We start from the raw sequence: 20,494 nt of genomic DNA on the forward strand, positions 1-20,494 counted from the left end.
GATGCAGCAGGAACATTTACACACTATGCTTTTAACATGGAGCTTTAAAGGGGAATCTGATCTGGAGATTTCCGTTTCAGAGATGGAATTACCCGCATCATTGTAATTATTAATACAAATCAAAAAGGCTAGGGCTTCTACACCCTTGGCAGGTGACAATTCCTCACAACCCCCTCCAACCCATCCACTATACCCCATTGTGCTCTTACCCATTCAACCTACTACCCAACTTCACAACACTCTACCCTCACCCCACCAAAGCATGCTCTACCCACACCCACCCACTCTACCTTATTCCAATCTACAACACCCACCCACCCAAACTAATTGCCCTCTATCAACCCTACCTCATTGTGCTCTACAAACCCACCCACATCAGCATGCTCTACCCCGACCCACCCTACCTCATTGTGCTCTGCTACAACCAACCCACTCACTCAACTTCATCATGCTCTACCCCGCCCACACAACCTCATCACACTGTACCCCAACCCACCCAATGTCATCATGCTTTACCCTTACCTACCCATGCAACCTCATCATGCTCTATCCTCACCCATCCTACCTTATTGTGATCTACCCTGCACCCACCCTACCACATTGCGCTCTACCAACCCTACCTCATTGCACTCTATCCCCACTTACCTACCGACCCTACCTACCCTACCTCATTGTGCTCTACCCTGACCCACCATACCTTATTGTGCCATACCAACACCCACCCTATCTTATATTGCTCTAACGCCACCCACCCACCCTACATCATCGCACACTACCCTCACCCATTCACCCAACCTCATTGCTCTATACCCCAACCCCCCCACCCAACCTCATCGTAGTCTACCCCCACCCACCTAACCTCATCATGCTCTACCAAAACCCACTCACCAAACCTTATTGTGCTCTACCCCTACTCTAACGGATTCACCCAACCTCATTGTGCTCTTCACTGATCCACCCACCCAACCTCATCTTGCTATACCCCCTCCCACCCATTCTCATCAAACTGTATGCCTTCCACTCACCCAGCCTCATCACTCTCTACCCCCACCCACCCAACCTCATCACACTCACCCACACACACCCACCACCCTACCTCATTGTTCTCTACCCCCACATGCCCACCCTACCTCATTGTACTCCACAAACCCTACCTCATCTCAATCTACCCCCACTGACCCACCCTACCCCACAACACCCTCCTACCTATCCACTATACCTCATTGCACTCTTTCCCAATCAACCTACCACCCTACTTCACCACACTCTAACCCTACCACACTATGCTCTACCAACACCCACCCACCCTACCTTATTTCTATCTACAACACCAACCCAAGCTACCTAATTCTGCTCTACTACAAAATTCACACACCCAACCTCATCACATTCTACCCCGCCAACACAACCTCATTGTATTCTTCTCCAACCCACCCAATGTCATCACACACTACCCTCATCTACCCACGCAACCTCAGTGCGTTCTACCCCACCACCCTACCTTATTGTGACCTACCCCCAGCCCATACCACATTGTACTCTAACAACCATACCTGATTTCACTCTATTCCCACTTACCTACCCACCCTACCTCATAGTGCTCTTTCCTGACCCACCCTTCTTTATTGTGCCATACCAACAACCACTCACCCTACATAATCACACTCTACCCAAACACATCCACCCAACCTCATTGCTCTACCCTACTCACCCACCAAACCTCACTGTATTCTACCCCACCTATCCAATCTCATTGCTATTTTACCCTCACCCAACCTCATTGTTCTCTACCCCCACCCACCTACCTCCACACACCTAACCTTATCATGCTCTACCAAAACCCAGTCACCAAATGTCACTGCACGGTACCCCACCCACCCAACCTCATTATGCTCTTCCCAGATCCACCCACCCAACCTCATCTCTATCTACCCCCTTTATCTAATCTCATCAAGCTGCACCCCTTCAACCCAGACAGCTTCATCAAGCTCTACCCACACCCACCCATCCTCCTTGCACTCACCCCCACAGACCAACCCACTCTACCTCATCCTGCTCTGCCTCCACCCACACACCCCACCTCAGGAAACTCTACCCTCACCCACCCAACCACATTGCACTCAACCACACCGACCCTACCTTATCATGCTCTACCCAACCCACCCCTTCTCCATCTCACTCTTCCTCCCAAATATCCTGCCCTATCCCACTCTTACCTCACCCCTCAAACTCAACTCACTGTATCACCCCCTTTACCACCTCATCTCACTGTATTCCCACCCAGCCTATCTCAGCCCACTCTAATCCCAATCCACCTTATTTCACTCTACCCTCAACCACCCTCCCTGACACATCTCACATTACCACCAGCCACCCAACATACCGCATCTCACTCTAATGCAGCCATTAATGCCGAAAACTGGAAGTCCAGTTGATGAGCTAAGACAGAGATATAGATGGACATCATGATCACAAATGAGCCCTTGAATATTAACAGTAAGAAGTGCCTAGCATTCTTCTGGCCGTTTGTCTTAGGGGAAAAAATCATGTATCATAAGGGTGATCATGCCATTTTGTTGTTTTAGCTTCCCTACCTGTTACCTAGTTAGAAGCAGATTACCACCACTCTACCTTAGATTGTGGACCCGACTTAACTATCGACTTTGCAGTCACCAACTATGTAAGATACCTAATAAAGTCATCTTAAATTGTCAAGATCACTCTGGGGTCATAATTACAAGATCATCTCCAAAGTCAACTCCACTTTATATGGGATGATAGTACCAACATCTCAGGTAGCCAAGTCAACCAATCTTGCCTTGAGGAGAACACCCTATTCCTAATAGGCGTTCTATACTTGTGAGAGCCAACCCTAGATTCATGCACCCTCCTCCTTTCCTGTACCACTATGAAGAAAAAACACTCTAGATTTGTGTACATCTTCGACAAAATTGTGTTCCATCGGCCAGTCAGATGAAATATGCCAATGTACAGCTTTCAGCATCTAGACAATTCTTTCTTGCAGGTAAAGAACAGACCAAGCTGAACTAAGAACATTCACTGAGATTATAGGAATCCCTCAATTTGTAGCTTGCTCCATATCATGACCTATTTGCGGGAGCCCTGGGTATTAGCTGCATTTAAACCATCTCCAATAAGGAGCTTTGGGCACAGGCACAAATCATTAAGCATGCTCCCCATGCTCAAATTATACATCATTTTTTTCCAAGCTGTATTTAACATTTTCTTAATCATTATGTCTCAGAGATCACAAATGTTACCAAACACAAGTTAACAGAAACAACGAAAATGAAATCACCAACATTACAATGGCAGCAATGTTACACATTACAGCAGGTCAAGGTTTCTAAGCAGCTGTGGCTCAGATGCTCTTGGGCAGTTAGCAACTGGATAACATGGTACCAGGAGCCATAGAAGGCTTGAAATCAATTGCTAAGTGTGGCTGTTATCTTCACTATGGCTATCGTGGTCCACACTCTCACCCACCACTGCGCCATAATCGGTCCCCAATTTAACACATTACTAAAGTTGGCATGCAGAGGGTTGTACTGGGAGATTCACTAGTATCCTCTTTATACACACGTTTTTAACAGACTTGTCTAGGTGTAAACCGGAGCATTACACATAAAATAGTCTTGCTATCCCATAACAAAACATAAAATATTCGTATTTGTAGATCGCAGCGTTTTTCCCCTCCGGATTATTTTAGAGCTGATCAGACAAGCAACAGAAGTGTTTATTGTTAGACAACTCAATGTTACCATCTCACATGAAAACTCCAATGTGATTACTGCCAAACAAGTACTAACTAGGATCACCAAAGACAGGCTGATCATTATCATTGAGACCTATGAGGGAAAGCATCTCAGTCGAAACAAAGCCCACCAGTAGCCTAAAGGTAAAGGAGTCAGGCTTCAAACCATGAAGAATAGTCAACCCAATGTGGATCCCCCAACTTGTTGGCTGCCAAATGCACAGGCACCCATACCTTACCTTCACTGATACAAGTTACCTGGTTTGAAAACTTAACACAAACCCATGGAGAAGCACCCACAAGACCACAGGGGGTAGAGCGCACTGGTGCCAGCCACGAGGCCACAAGGCTAATTTATTCCTTTACACGGTTCTGTTACTAGTTTTGATGAAATTGACCTTCCTGTTGCTCCATTACCAGTTGATTACAAATCGCAAAAGCAGGAAACAGAGGAAATCACTCAATGCCAGACATCTTTAGAAGCCTGGGTGAACTGACTTGAACGACATTCAGTCCTGCCTAATCAAATGAGCTCGGAATCAGCACAAATAATTCAAACCATTTGGAGCTCAACCTTAAAATGATTTGAAATATTCGAAGCTTGAATTGAGCAGCTTGAACAAATAGCAGCACCCTTTGGCTTATTTTGGCAGACATTTCGGAAGCCATTTCTGCTTTCACTGAATCTTTTTTATTTTATGTTGCTTTAAGTGTCTTTAGCTGCAATTTATTCTGATAGTAGGTGTTTATTCAGATTAAAACGATTTCACCTGATTCAAAGAAAGTCTTGCCCGTGGTTTGGACTGGTTCAGAACTAATTCATACTGAAAAGGCTAATTGGACATATTAAGACCCATGTATAAGTCCCTCACGAGAGGGCTAGACGGAGGTTTACCCAGGGTTCAAATGAAACTCTATTCACATCCTTTATGGAGTGGAGGATAAGAGAATCCAATACGTATTTGCAGAATAGGGATCTGATCTAATGATAGATAAGATTCCTGACAAAGGATTTTAATGATAAATTGTGACTCCCACATAATAAATGTGACACTGCCACTTCTAATTACCGACAGATTGATATAGATTAAGTCTGTATAAACCCCTCCTGCTATGTGTTTGTTCCTAAGCTGTGAACGCTCTGTTATTTTTATTTAATACAAAAATGATTTGAGCAAGAATCTGAAAGCTAGAGATATAAGCATTACACAAATAAACAAACAATAAAATAAACACTAGAATCCCTCGCCAATGGATGTATTCCCACCATGACAATCACAGAAGGAGTCATACATGGAATCGATATAGATGGGCAATAGTTCAGGAACTTACACGGGAACCTCACCACCTGTGGAATGGAGACCAGCTACATTTCTATGGGAAACGCTCAACCCCTTCTACTGCCTTTCTAGCTAAACCTAGTGTTGCACCCAGGGACTGAAAAGGCATGTGCAACATAGTTGTTGTAGATGTGGGGGCTAAATTAGACAGAATAGTCACTGAATTGAACATGTGCATTTGAGGTTTAGATGCAAAGGCAACAGCTTATCCGTAGTGCTTTATTTCTTTAGTTAAAGATATTAGTTAAGATATTGTTATTGCCGCTGGCTTGCATTTATTCTATCTGATAGACTATGGAGTTGGGGATCCTTATGTTAAGCACATAGATGCCCAGTAATGGAGGAAATAGTCACCAGAGTAGGTGAGACTGACAGGTTAATTGACAAAAAATACAACAGGACGAGGCTGATAAGGACATGTATCTTTGTAGCTCTCTCCCAATTAGATCACCAGGATGCATCAAGCAGAACACATATTGCAGGCCCCCAATCAATAACAATTCTCTTGAATCTCAAGACAAGAGGTTAATTGCAAAACTTGATTTCAGGGCCCAATGCACTTTGGTCTTTTGGAGGGTATATTCCAAATGAAATGGGGTGCAGGAGTAGACAATTTGGGTGCAGTTTAGTGTGATTCCCGGACCCACCTTTATCCTAAAATTTGGTTGTATCTAACTCTGGAGCAAATATTAACTTATTCATCTCAATTATTTGTGCTTGATGGCTATAACCATCAATCTATTCAAATATATGGTGTAAGATTTGACAAAGGAAGAGATTGTCCAAAGGACCACACCTTGCAGATCTTCACAAGATGCAAGCACTACACACAATGCTGACTTTCATCATCCTTGAGCAATGATTTCTTTTGAAGCTATAGAATGGAGAGTGACCTCATCAAGTTTCCTCTTTGCAATAATAGAAGACAAAATATTGCCCATCACAAACCCACACAGTCTTTGCCCTAAACCGCCTGATAATTTAGTAGTCAGATATTAAAAGTATGTCAACCACATTTGAGATGAGTACATCATTCATTCAAATAGGATATGCTAGGCAATTTCAGATGGGTTAAAATTAATTATTGGTTATGGTCAAAAGGAGCAATGGCTCTATATCCAAGGACACTAGCAGAGACAAGTGTAATAGTACATTCAAAAGAGTATTTGCTTAGGGAGCTGGTCATCAACCAGGGCCCCTGACCTACAACGACCAATAGCAATGGGGCCCTTAGAGTCTGTTGCCATCAGCCTGACGTCGTGCCTCAAATATTGCAACTGAAAACGGATGAAAACGAAAATCTCTCTGCACCTCGAAAATGTGTTCTACCATTTCAGAACTATGACCTCATAGTGAAAATTGATTTACACTTCATCGTTATAATACAAAATGTTCAGGTGGTTGTCTTCCCAATAGTTTGAGAAAAGGTGCAAGAGACTTGCACAATGTGTTCAAATGCAGAGCCAGCATAAGAATAAAAGTCAGCTGAAACCTAGTCACCAACTAAGTCACTTGTTCACATCTCAGTATGCCCTGACACGCTGGTTGAAAGGCTGGTAGGCCTGGTAGTGGCCAGTCACCAGTAGTAGCATTTGCCCTAAGGGTTAAAGAAGGGATTTGCTAAACCAGTCAGACATCTGAAAACCCGGAAGGCGAAGTGCACCCACAAATGCCCCAGTATATCTGTATTATACCAGGGAATGCGAAACATAGTCTCAAATTGGCACATTTATTTTATTTCGCGTTTTATGTATAGTGCCAGGTGCTTTAGAGTGCTTTGGTTGAAAGCAAACTGGAGACAGGAAGGGGGTGGGGAAGAATGTATAAGAAGCCTAACATCCAAATAGAACAAGGAACAAATGAGTCTTCAGTGCTGAAATTAACTCATGCAGTCAGGTTCGAGGCAAAGCTTTAGAGGTAGAGAGTTCCAGGTGTAGAAGCTGTGATTCGTTAAAGATCTATCCCCATAATGAGTACAATTCAGACCATGAGTAACAGCGAGCTGTGTTTGGTTGGTCAGTTAATACAGCGCATGACCAAAGATAATGTGCCCAAAATTAAGTTAATGTTTATTTCCATATTCCAATTGAAACAAGGTTGGGTGACCTAGCACTGATGAGGTCACCTGTCTTCCCGCCGTTGCCATGCATTTATTTTTGTTGCCTTGAGTCTACCACTATCATGTATGCTCACATTCAGAAATTGGTTGCCTCAGACAATTTTCATCTAAAAGCCATTTGTTACAGGTCATCTCTGACCTTCCCTCTTTGAAGCAGACCCTGCCATTACTAAGATTGATTCAGGAATGTGGGCTTGGCTTGTTCTGACAAAATCTGCCCTTGGGCTCCAGAAGGTGGTACTCCATTATGACAAGAGGTGTGTTTTTTAAAGCATGACAGTTATTTATGGGATCCTTAAACCTTTTCCTTTTTGCAGATCCTGTCGTTTCAACTGCTTGAACACCTACACCAACGACACATTCATGAGCTGATCATGCTAATTTCTGATGAGGTAAGTCACTACATATTGCCAGGTTGCAGAAAACTGCTTGTCCCTTCACATAAAAATGCTTTGATCGTAACAAAAGATGAAGAAGAACGTTAATGGACATTGTGTACAATTATGTACGTGTATTTCCTGAGAAATTAGATGGCAATATTGTAAAATACATGTTTTTACCGATTTTTTTCCTGGTGTGTAGCTCTTCAAATCCAGTTAACAGTTATATCCTATATCACGTATTCTTACTTTATTGTCAGTTTGTGCAGTAGATGAAGTGACTAAGTCGGGGCAAAAGGTGATTCCTGAGTCTTTGCAACTATGCAAGTCATAGTAGGTTCACAAGTCTCCACAAGCCTTTCTTATAGCCCGTATATGCCCACATCTCCTTCGGGAGCCTTGATTCTCTAAATGGTATTGGGGATTGTTTGGGGTGTTTACGTTTTCTGGGCAGTGATCTATGCCCAAGATATCATTGATAGGATAACTTCCATGGGAAAGAAAACAGAAGAAGGCAGAGAGGAGCTTGAGGACAGTGAGTACTGGTGATGCAACTGATTTGGGGGACCCAAGAGGAAATAGAATGCTGTGGATTTGGGAATACAGGCAAAACAGAACCCTCAAGAAAAGGCAAAGCTATTAACTCTGTAGTACAATATTTTGGCAAGTAATGGATATGCTAGGGTGATCTGCGTGTAATCTGCAGTTCAGAGGTTCGAATTCGGGTGGAAATTGCTCACCTTCCATCCTTCTGAAGTCAATAAGTAAAGCACAGTTTAAGTGGGTAACTGTGAGTTTTCACAGCAGACCTGCACCCAAGACCTATGTACAGTAAATCACATATCAAGCATGTCTGGGTCTACATTGCATGCTTCAAGGGGTGTTAAAATGAGCTTCACTGAGGTGTGTAATATAGTTTTATGGAGAGTTCATGGCAGAAAGGTACCCCTGGAGGGCCTATCTACCTGGGACAGGGTCAGGCCCTAGTTACATGTACATGATGCATCTTATCATCTGTCTCAGGTTGCTGATAAGGGTATCCTTTAGGTTTGTGATTCTGTAATACGGAGATTCCATGGCTGGCAGGCGTTTAACTTTGAAAGGCCAATGGAGCTCAGGGAGAGTGAGGGATGTGTCATGAATGGATTATTCAGCCACCTGTCAAAGTGAGCTTGTTCATGAGTGAGATTGCAGTTGGCGATATAAAGATAGATATAATGCTTGGCTTGGAAAGGGTCAGTCAAATGTGAAGAATTCTTTTGAGGCTAACATGAATGAATACACCATAAGTGCATGTTCTGATGGACACATTTCATGCATTTCTGTGGGTTTTTGTTCTTAATGGGCAGTTAACAGCTATTCCTGCCTTCATCTAATCGAACAATATAATAAAAGGCCAGATGTATGTTTGTCTCTGTATGTTTTTGTCCGATGCAGTAGCTTAGCCTGTTGTCACCGCTAGAGGGAGCTGCTGGCTTAGGATATACGGTGGTCCTACTGTGTCAATAAAAACCTACACCTTGAGCCATGTACATGGGCCTGTACACTAGTATTTCATACAAGGCTGGATTTTTAGATTAAGTTGCAGGCAGTGCAAACAGTGAAATATAATGAAAAAACTGACGGACTATGGTTCTATCAAACTGAAGATATATCATAAAGCTAGAGTGACCAGGTGACTCATCATAGGGGCATCACGTTTCCAGAACTCGGCTTTCACCAAACAAATCACTTGGTAACAGGTGCTTAAATCAAATTTCAAATTAGGTTTACCATGTCTAAAACTCCTGAAATACGTTATCGTGTAAATTAAATCAAGGTACCAACATGCCAGCATCAACCTAAGTGACATCTTGATCTCCCCCAAAAGAATCCAGTCACGTGGCATTTGACTCAAATGACATCACAATGAGTGATGTAACATGACCTTTGATCCTGATTATTTCACAAGCAGGGACATCAATAAAGTAAAACAACTACAATAAATGTAACAGCAAGCAAATATTAAAACATTCTTAAAATAGACTTAGGTTTATTTAAGTTAATTCATTGGCCAAGAGCCATACCATCATATGCTAGTGTGGTCTCAAATGCACAGTTTGTACTTTCTTATGACTAGGCTTAGCCTTCTAGTGCAGCCTTTGCTACCTAGATGCTGGATTTTAATACAAAGAAAAACAAATACTGAGAAAGAAAGTTGCACCAGTTCATGTAATCATTAATTGTCTGATAATCTTACTCTTCTTTTACATATAAAGAACTCCAAAGCATACTCAGGGTACAATTTGCTTTGCCTGCCATCATTTTAAGCAAACGACTTTAACAAAAGATTCCAAATGGTAATAGTTTCTTTATATTAGACAGCCTGCCGCCAACACATATATCAAAGTACAATGTAACCATTTTCAATAGTTCATTTTGAATCTAAACAAAAATAAATGTCCATAATAGCAAGACAATGTACTTCAAATATCTTCTGGAATATTCCTGATCGAAAAATAGTTCAATCACAAATGCATCCTTTTTCTAATTTGCAAAAATTCTAGAGTTGTCCTGAGTTTCCACCACCTTGATGTCATGATATCACTTAAGGACTAGAGTCTGGTGTTAGTAAAAAGTGTAAATCCTGGATGTAGGGAAGCCCCTCAATGACCAGGCACTGGGGATGCTTTTTCACCCATTCCGAAGAGTGCCCAGAAGCATGACAGGGCACACGTCCACACAACCTGACCCTGATTTAGGACAGGTTACGGCAGGACACAGGATGGGTTGACCTCACCTAACTGATAAAACATCCACCTTTCCATGAAGGGCCCCGGGGCGATAGGTCACTAAAAAGTCAAAGTTGGAGAAGAACTGGTGCCAATGCACTTGCCTGGCATTAGTGCATTACATTGAGGTGAGAGCGTGTAAGTTCATGTGATCAAAATATACCACAACCTGGTGGTGTGGGCCCTGAAGGTGGTGTCTCCATTCCTGGAAAGTGAATTTAACATTCAACAATTCTCATTCAATGGTAGTGTAATGGCATCATGGTAGTGAATTTGCATGAGAAATAGGGGATTGGAGGGCGACTATTGGTTTTGGAACCACCCCAATGCCTACAACAGAAGTGTCTGTTTTGACTATAAACTGGACATCAGGTTTTGAATGCTGTAACACAGGAGCCAAAGTGAACGCCTTTTTCAAGGCATCAAAAGCCTTCTGGGTATCCTGTGTCCATAGGAAAGGAACTGAGGTTCGAGTTAGTTGAGTAAGTAGGCAACTATAGCAGAGAAACACTCTGTGAACCCCCCTATAAAAGTTTGCAAAACCTATAAATGATTGCAAGACCTTAAGGAATGCTGGAGCTGGACCCTCTAAAACGTCTTTTACTTTGTTGCTGGTCATTTGGGTGCCTCGTGAGGTCCTCAAAAACTCAAGGAATTCCACATGCTGGACATGGAAACTGCATTTTTTGGGTTTAGAATAAAGGTGTTTCTGTTTTAGCTTCGTAAAGATAGTTCTTATGTGATGCATGTGTGATCTAAGTGTGGATGAGAAAATCAGGATGTCATCCAAATAAACAATGACGAAACGGTTATAAGGGTCATGTAACAGGTTGTTCATGAAGGAATGCATAGCGGTGGGGTTTTACATAAACCAAAAGGCATGACTACATATTCATGGAGTCTGTATTTAGTGCAGAACACAGTATTTCACTCATCTCGTTTTCGTATTTGGATCAGATTATACACTACACTCAGATCCAATTTGGTAAATATGATGGATGAACCCATCTCGCCCAAAAGGAATTAAATGAATGGCAGTGGATACGTGTTCTTGATAGTAACAGATCTGAAGACACAATAGCCTATGCAAGGGTGGAAGTCCCCCTCCTGCTTAGTAACAAAGAACAAAGGTGAAGTGGCTGGAGATTTAGAAGGTCGAATGAACCCATTCTTTAAGGAAACTCTCAGATATTCTTTAAGAACTTGGTCTTCCTGGACAGCTAGGGAATTAATTATCTATGATATGATATGGCATTTATAACGCGCCTTTACACAAGTGTTTCAAGGCTCAATGAGGCAAGGGAGGGTAAACAGAGGGACGACAGAGACAATGATCTTACTAGTCCAGGTGAAATTGAGTTCACACAAGTGGAGGTGAGTCTGTAAAGGGAGAGCACGGGGGAAGGTGGAGGGGGCAGTGCAGTACATAGAATTAACAATAATAAATAAATAGAATAAAAAAAACAATAGGTAAGAAGTGCGGCCAGCTTGTGGCAAGTGCAGGGGTAAGTGCAGACATAAGTGTTAAGAGCTGGTGGGGGCTGTAGGGATACAGAAGAGCCCCCAAGTGCAGGTGTTGTCCTACTCTGTGGTATTCGTACTCATTCCACAAGATCTATTGGACAATCATACGCCATATGAGGGGAAGATGCTAATCTCTGGACATTATTGAAGACACCCTTGTAAAAACTGAAAGGACACCACCCGATTAGCCCAATCTATATTTGAATTGTGATGCTGCAACCATGCCACCCCAAGAATGATACCAAAGTGCTGGGCTTCTATCAGATAAAATAAACTGCTCATTCCTGGTGACTGGAGGCCATTATCATTGACATCCCACTGGTTTTCAGGTGATTGTTCCAGATTCCAGATATGAATCACCCACTGTTTGTACTGATCAGGTTCTTTCTTTGTTCTGTTGGAGATCTTATTTTTTTGGGAGAAAGAAAAATCCATGAGATCACTGGATGTGCCTGAATCGACCAGGATCTTTTCTGAAACATGGTTCCCCCCTTCATTCTTAAACATTTGGTTTCATACTTGTTACGGACCTAACCTCAAATAAATTCATACAGACATCCCCTTTTTGTGACGTGTTTTTGAGTTTCCTGATGGCATACTGGGGTGTTTAGCATACAGGTCCTTATGAAATGGCTGGAGTTACCACAATTGATGCCTACGTTTGATCTTCTATGACATTCCCATTCATCCAGGGACACAGTCACACACACTGTGCTGACTGGCATTGTTCCTGGGAAAGACCTCAGCCTGATAGATATGGATTTCAAGAATAGGAACAGGGCAGGCAATCGATAGCTCCAGCTTCAGTCCAGATGCCAGAAAGCCAGTTCTCCAAACCAGAACAAAGAACATAGAAAAAAAACACGATTGAGTGGCCTGGCTCGGATGTCATCAGGATGAAGATCTAAGACAAAATAAGTCTGGGCAGATCCAGAGGAAGCAAGGACGCTGTAATGTGATGTTCCCACCCAGCAATGTTCCAAAGGGAAATCTGATAACAATCCAACAAACAGTCCATGTCAAGAAATACAAGAAGAAGGGAGAAAAAGCATCACTGCAGTCAAGAATGAAGAAAAGGTGAGACCAGAGATGCTCCATGGTTGAGAATTCAGAACAGCAATCAAACACAGGTAAAGAGATAGCAACACACTCACAAAGAAGAATTGAGAAGCACTGCGACTTTGGGATGCTAGTCTTTGTTTCCACGTTCCGAGGCTGCTTGAGTCTTCATCGCATATGTTGTTGCCTGGAGACATACTGATGCTGCTGCGACACGGCATGCCGAGCGTGGTTGTTTCACTCTGCCCCTTCTGTCCCCAATCTGCATCGGTAGCTTCCATGACTGTGTTGCGCAGGACCAATACCGTACTGAAGGCATCGCACTCTGACACCCTCCAATTAAACCTTAACTACATTCTCTCTGATCTTGATACTGCTTCTTTTAATACACATTCAAAGCTGCCTTTCTGGCTCCCTACCTAAATGATGCTAGGCCCTCTCTCTTAGTTCTTACTCTGCCTACGCTTTCTCTGTTGAACAGGACCTCCTTGCTCTCAACTCCTTCTTTGCCCATCACTACCCATCACTCTTGCCCTCATTCTCAACCCTGGTTTACCCCAGACATTCAACAACTCAAGGTGAATATGTACTCTATGTATGCTGCTGGTGAAAGCCCTGATTCCTTTCACTCCACTCTCCTTCATGTGGGCGGGACAAAGACTGATATGCAAATGGATATTTCCCATCTGTGAAAGGTACAGTGAGCAAAAAGCAGCTGGCTGTGAACTCTCAAAGTGGTTAAAAACCACTGGACAGGTTATCATGCCGTGTTCTTTTGGGAGAGGGGCACCTGCTACCTTTTTTGTATTTTTGGAAGGAACTTGGGGTTGGTCACCCTAAATTACCTGGGGGCAACCAGATGTGGACCCCCTGCTCACTGTGCTCAGAGAGGCACAGCTCCACCTCACTGATGAGGCCCACTGATGAGGCCCAACAAGGCTGAAACACGTGTATCTGGTTGCTGTTGGTACTCTTGTTCAGAAGGGAATTGCCATAGCATTTCGGTGCTGGATTGCCCATGTGGGCGGGACAAAGACTGATATGCAAATGGATATTTCCCATCTGTGAAAGGTACAGTGAGCAACAAGCAGATGGCTGCAAACTTTCAAAGTGGTTAAAAACCACTGAACAGGTTATCATGCCTTGTTCTTTCGAGAGAGGGGCAGCTGGTATCTTTTTTGTATTTTTGTATATTTGTACCTTCATGTGATAGAGGCTGCCAAATCAAGCTACACTATTACACTTATCTTGTCTCTCTGCTGATGCCATCACAGAGCTGTCACTTCCCTTCAGATCATGCTGCACCCTATACCATGCTCCATCTCCTTATCTCGCTCTGCTAACGACTTTACCCTTTACTTCGCCTTCAAGCTATATATGATTAGAGATAATAAATGTCTTTTCCCCCCTCCCCTATGTTCTCCTTCTGCCCACTGTCCCACAGCTCTGCTTTATCCTCTCTTGTACAGTTGAATCAGCACCCATCCTCTGGACCATGAATGCATCCTTTGCTCCTATGCTCTCTTCTGCCCCCCCCCCCCACAATCAAGGAACCTGCAATGTACACCTTCTCCTACCTTCACACCCTTTTAATCTCGCTCTTACCTCTGGGAGTTCAAGGTCACTATTTACTAACCTGACTGAAACAACCCTTCCATATACTGGCCTGTCTTCTTTCTTCCACACCTGTCCATAGTTATGTTGGGTGGCATTTTACTTTATGGAATGTTTTTATTAATCATGTGGAGTTGGTAGTGTGTTTTTTGAAAGACTCGATTATATTTGAGGAGTGCAATATAGAGGCTCCTATTTTTGCATACGGCTTTTGTGGTAGTTTGTAGGCCAATTGGGGCATAGAGGAACATTAGAATGTGATTACCTGTAGTTTTCTAAGCATTTCGGTGGAAGCTATCATCAATTTTCCAGCCCTGTCCCGTTTGTAGGACAGATGTGACGTGTGTTATGACTTCTGCCTAGCTGAGGTGAAGTGTTCTTTGGGAGTTTGCATACACTTGGAAGGCGTAGGTGGAAGATTCCATTAAGGTGACTGCAGACCTTGCATACAAGATGAATGTCCCTGTGCAACATAAACAGTTGGATGTGGCGGGTGTGAAATGTCACATTTTCCTCTGTCATTTGAGCTTTTAGATATTTTGAAAATCACTCCAATGCTCTGTAGCCATCAGATCTTGCAATCTATTTATCAGGGGCCTGATTTATGGAATTTTTAGCGCAGTGCAAAGTGACTTTGCACTGCCAACAAACACCCTGATTTATGGAGCAGTGCAAAGTGTATATTTCACTGCTCCCCCTTGCACTGCAAAAAGACACTTTGCACTGCCCCATGAATCAGGGTGTTTGTTGTCAGTGCAAGGTCACTTTGCATTGCGCAAATAATTTCACAAATGAGGCCCCAGGTGTTGGTAATTGACCATACAGTAGGGCACCTAAGGGTCAAGGAGTATTACTGTCACTGTCAGGTTCTTGTGCAAGGCTTCTAGTATTTCCTCTCTTATAAAGAAGAGGATTGTTTTGGTACCTCTTTTCGCTCAGATGCCTGATTTGTTATCAAATGTATTTTCTTTTGGTGTTTTGCAACATACTGCTTTGCAATACAGTACTGCTTCAGCGCAAGGTATGTCTCTTAAGAGGGAGAGGTCAGAGGTAAGCTAAAGTGGACTAAGCCCATGGTGCTGTGTTCCCGCAAAAGAAACTTCAAATAAATACATTTTGTAGGGACATTTTCCTCCAGCAGGTGGCCAGGTATTAGTCGCCAGGATCTAATTTCCTTATTTCTGCAATGGGGCAGTAGTTGTCTGGGAGGGCATGACCAGCATTCGTTTTTTTAATGGTGGCGTACTCAATGTCACCTGGGTGGAAGAACTGATTTTGGGAGGGAGATGTTGCCTGGTATTTGCTCATTCCCAGGGGCCGGTCAAAAATGCTGCCCATTCTCATTTGAGCCGCATAGGGCTCAATGGGAATAGGGAGGCCGGATGCACCGGCACCATTCAGAATGGTGCCGATGCATCCGGCATGCTCTGCTCACGGGTGCCCGTCAGCCCGCCTGGCAGGTGAAAAGGCACCTGGCGAGCACAACTCGTAGTTTGCCTTGTTCGGTAACTACAGTACCAGCAAGTTTACCGATACTGTAGTTACCGGGAAACTTGTAATGAGGCCCATTGACTATGCTTTCCTGGGAGCATTCCCATCTGTATTAGACACACATACACACATATACACAACAAGAGCGATCATGCTTCCCTTGCCAATGAGTGAGAACGTCACCTAGTCCTGTTTTTGTTTGGAATGTCGGGACTAGTAATTTTCCAAACATTCAGATGAGAAAGAAAAACGACAAGTCCTAAAACACAAAGGAAAAAACAGGAGTGGATGCCCGGAGTGGATGGCCTTTGTAGGCATAGCCAGGGGAAACATGAGAGCTCTGCAAGTCCTCTTTATGTTTCAAGGCCACATCTTGTTATCCCTTTTCATCTGATGAAAAAAACGCGTCTCACTTTGCCGCAAGTGCATTTGTATCCTAATTTTGGGAGGGTGGGTAAAATGCCTTGTGCCTCCCTAAGTCCCAGGGACCCCATACAAATATGTTTTGTTTCCCTGGTCCTCTGGGCCCGCTGGAGAAACAACATTGAAAAGGTCAATCTACTACATAGATTGAATCTCTGGTTCAATTTTGTGACCGCTTTGCTATGCGTGGCTGAGCAGTCACTGTAGCCAACTCAAAGGAACGAGTTATTGGATGCATTGTAAACCTCCTCCAGTCTCTACAGGTCAGTGATGGCAAATGCACGACCCAAGAATTAAACACAATATTTTTAAGTCTTCTATAGCCTGACTGCAATGTTACTTCAGAATAAATTGACAGATTTAGAGGGGAATTCAGAAGTTACATCTCCACTTGGGCCTTAATATAAACATTATGGGCCCCGACTTGCACAGGGTGGAAACGGTAAAACATGTGCTATTTGAAATACCTATTATTGTCAATTTCCATCTAGTTGTGAAGTGTGGTCGCTTGAGCTATTTATTGTATTGGATACATATAAAGTACTGCTTGAGGCATATGACCCATATTTTTGTTCATTATGATGTGTTTGTAAATTTCAGTTGTATGCCTCATTGCAGAACTGATGATGCGGCTGTCCTCTGCTAGCCACAGTTCTGCAGGTGCTCTGGTGTCCAAAATCCCAACCCCTGCCACCACCACATGGTTGCCTTTGCCTGTGAGCAAAGTTAAGTACCAGGCAATATCATGGAGGGGAAAGTTAAGTCGGGGTTAGGTTGTTTTCAGCACACAAGTTACACATGAATAGGTTTACATATAACTGCATTTCAGTGACACAGTCAATTTTTTCTTTTCTGAATGCTAGTAAAAGGATTTGAAAATCGCTAAAAGCTGTCATATTTTTAACCTTTGGAACAAAAACATAATAAGGTGATTCCACCTGGTTGCATTAAATGTGTAGACCAGTGGTATATGTGGATCCAGTACATACCCTTGCTTGCAGTGCAGTTATTGCAGTAACATCATAAAGGGTAATTCCATCCAACACCTGCACACTGAACGGAAAATCTCACTTAAGGATTTTGCTACATGCAATAGCACAGGAGTAATCTATGCAATAAAAAACCCATGTGGCCTTCTATATTTGGGCCAGACCAAAAGACCAAAAGATCCACACGGGAAAGATGGTTGGAACATTAATCAAACATACATACTCAAAATATTAAATCAACAGTAGCCAGACACTTTAAAGATCATAAACATAAACTGTCACAAACCAGGTTAGGGATTCTGCAAGTGGTACAGACACCACACAGAGGAGGAAACAAAGCCAAGAGGCTTGCACAGAGAGAAATGCACTGGATCCACATATTGGATACAGTATACCCCAGAGGTATAAACGAAGAGTTCAACCTACAGTATTTTGTGTAAACATACCAGACACTATTAATACTTGGTGAATGTTATGGACCCAGAGATGGGATTGTATAATATTGTATAATATTGTATAATATTGAACATCATTACTGGTATCCACATTTGATGCAACCTGATTTTAATCTAAGGGATTACATGTCTTTCTCTAAGTGGTTGATTGTTTGTTTTAATCTACATGATTATATGGATTTTCTAACTGATTGATATTTTGACTTGATGGGACACATAGGTTGTGATATGTTTTTATGTTCATTACAATACATTTTTGTACTCAGGCTTGAGCTTCTTGTGTCCTTGTCTTCTGATTATGTACATATCCATACATAAAAGTGTTTCCAGTTGAAAATATAAATGTTATGTTTTGATGCATTATATAACAAATTGATGCTTATGCTTAGTACCTACTTTTATTATATGTCTGTTGCATTACATACAACAGCAATTTATGTTTAGATTGATGGAGAGCAATTTACAAATGTATTGGATCCTAAGCTGTAGCATGACATGGAAGTATATTGCCATAACATTTTCCCTCTGTATTGTCTCAATTGAAGATTGTATAGCCACTTCTCAACTTTGGACAATTCTTTTTTTTTCATTTTTATTTTCCTTTACACCTTCTTAAGGTCATTGATTAGCTGTCAGGATCACTCTTTCAAATCTGCTTGCCCCTTTTCATCATATGGACCTTTGGCATTCATTGGTCACTGTTTAGTGAGAACTTCCATCCTTGTGGTAAGATTTTTTAGTCATCTCATGAACATGGCTTTTGACTGTAGATGGACGCTTCCCGCATGCGTTACATATTTCTTCCTTTATGTTTTTCTCTTATTTCCTGTCAGATTTCGGAAGAACAGACTTGTCTAAGGTAATTCCTGTGTTACCTTTTCTTGCAGTCACATTGATTTGTATAGGCTCACTTTAGAAGTACATTCTTTTACTTTATTAAATTGCCTTCTTCTTATGTTCCGTTCTTTTGGTTCCCTAGTTGTGATCCACACGTGACTCAATTTAGTATCCTGACATTCTCAGTGTCACACACAGTTGATGTTCCAGGTACTATCTAACATGTGCTCTTATACTTTACTCTTTAATATCTATTATGTACCTTTAAACTTCATTATCGACACAGGTTCACAGGGTGTTTCTGATGATCTTTCCTGGGTTCACATCATTCTTGCATGTACACATGTCGAACCTAAGGTCTGCTTTATTGGTCACATTCATTGCATACTGGGTCCTAGTGTTTATTTTGCATCACAATTGGACCTATGTCTATTCATTATTTAATTGCCTCCAATATCGAATTGATCTAATACATACTAGGACTTGCAAATGCCATTTTATGAGATTTATCCAATCCGTGATCAAATATTGACGCTGTGTATTTTCAATGTATTGACTTGGAGTTACTTTGAATCTGTGTATCATATTCATTATATTGTAGACTTATTGTACTGCACCTGATGAAGGGTGTTTGTTTCCTGAAACGCGTTGTGCTGCTAACTTATGAATATAAAGGAAGATTTGGACAAAGAACCTATCAATGACTAACATCATCTTTAACCTTTCACATAAAATTGTGTTTTTCTTGCTTTATGCATGAATTTCACAGCGATTCATTCTTCTGTATAAATTATTGCCTACTCTTTGTCAAAAATATTATTCAGTGAAAAGGTGTGCAGGGGACGGGAGTGTCCGATACCTTTCAGACACCGGCCCTCATTTATGACCTTGGCGGAGGACCATGCTGCTAATAGCACCATGGTCCATGCCGCTAAGGTCAGGATTCCACCATGGTGGATGGCGGAATTACCGCCCCATTCCAAGGTGAGTGGGGCGGTAATTCCCCATTCACCAATGACCCCTTCCCCATTCCCATTTTTGCCCCGTAGGGCATAATGGGAATGGGGAAAGGCGCTAATTACGGCACCGTAAATTACGGTGCCGTAATTAGCACCAAGGTCCCTTTGCGGCATGGGTTTTAACGCCTGCAAAAAAGCAGGCGTTAAAATCACCATCCCGCAAAGGGACCTTGGAATCAGGAGTTAAGGGTCGGCGCCGTTTATGGCGCCGTAAACCCCTTAACGCCTGGGTCCTAATGAGGGCCACCATCTGCGTTGACTTCGTGTCAGGGTTGTGTTAACCTCCTCTACACACAAGTTAGACTTATTTTTTCATACACATTTATACCTGATTACTTAGGTGTGCAACTATACGATTCTGGAACTTAGAGATCAGTTTTAATACAACTTCAAATTCCTGAAGCCTCTAGTGAAATCGATTTCAGGTGCAACGGTTATCCTCTCCAGTATTAGACTACTTCTCCTCCAGCATGGTTTCATGACAAGAGCTGTCCGCAAGTCAATATGCTAAAGGTTGAAGCAATTCACAGCAAATATCACATATTAGGGAAGAGACACAATTTGAAAACACTGATATAGATGTCAATAGAACTTCTTCCTTAACACCAAATCTGATTGTATATCGCTTTAACACTGTGGTGTGCCAGTGATCAGAAAGGAAAGAAGAGAACTAGGTTTCTTTGTAGTGTCAAAACATT

General features: G+C 42.4%; 1 protein-coding gene across 2 annotated transcripts in view; it reads left to right on the forward strand.

Annotated features, from left to right (window-relative positions):
• SLC16A12 (solute carrier family 16 member 12) overlaps positions 1–20,494 on the forward strand; it is an 867,838-nt gene that overhangs the window by 194,629 nt on the left and 652,715 nt on the right. For both annotated transcript variants that reach the window (XM_069611325.1, XM_069611324.1), the window contains exon 2: positions 7,552–7,626. The gene's annotated coding sequence lies outside the window, so the exon portion shown is untranslated. The remainder of the gene's footprint in view (positions 1–7,551; positions 7,627–20,494) is intronic.

The sequence above is a fragment of the Ambystoma mexicanum genome, chromosome 8 (assembly GCF_040938575.1).
Source record: "Ambystoma mexicanum isolate Mex_15411 chromosome 8, UKY_AmexF1_1, whole genome shotgun sequence".
NCBI lineage: Eukaryota > Metazoa > Chordata > Amphibia > Caudata > Ambystomatidae > Ambystoma > Ambystoma mexicanum.